Genomic DNA, 524 nt, shown 5'->3' with positions numbered 1-524 from the left:
AAATGAAAGGAGCTAAAATTTCTTTGTCCTTATTGGTCAAATTTCAATCTTCAATCTTCAACCTCAATCTTCAATGCATAGTCTGATTCCGGCCTTACGACATCTTAAGATTGACTTAAAACAGTCTTAAATGTAAGAATCGACTATGAATGCCGATCTGTTTCGCGTCGTGAAATTGATACTGAATCTTTTCCTTGTTTAACACACTTTGTTTCTCTTTCTATTCGGAGAAACATCTGTATTTAAGATAGTTTTAAAATAAAAACGGACTATGAATACCGTTCCATGTTTCGCGTTTCATAGGTCGCGTTCAGCAGACTCAACTGTTGCGGAGCGGATCCGTGAGCGCCCGCTGCTATTGGTGTATTCTTTTAGATCATCCAATAGCAGCGAGAGCTCACTGATCCGCTCCGCAACAGTTGAGTCTGCTGAACGCGACCATAGTTGGTTGGGTACCCGCTTTACGGCGCAGACGAAAAGTAGGCGTGGTTTGCTGAATTGCATACACCATGCGTGCATTCGTT

This window comes from Mycetomoellerius zeteki, unplaced genomic scaffold (genome assembly GCF_001594055.1).
Source record: "Mycetomoellerius zeteki isolate Tzet28-1 unplaced genomic scaffold, Tzet1.0 scaffold1744, whole genome shotgun sequence".
Taxonomy (NCBI): Eukaryota; Metazoa; Arthropoda; class Insecta; order Hymenoptera; family Formicidae; genus Mycetomoellerius; species Mycetomoellerius zeteki.
The sequence above is the reverse complement of the archived record's forward strand: the minus strand, read 5'-3'. Positions refer to the sequence as shown.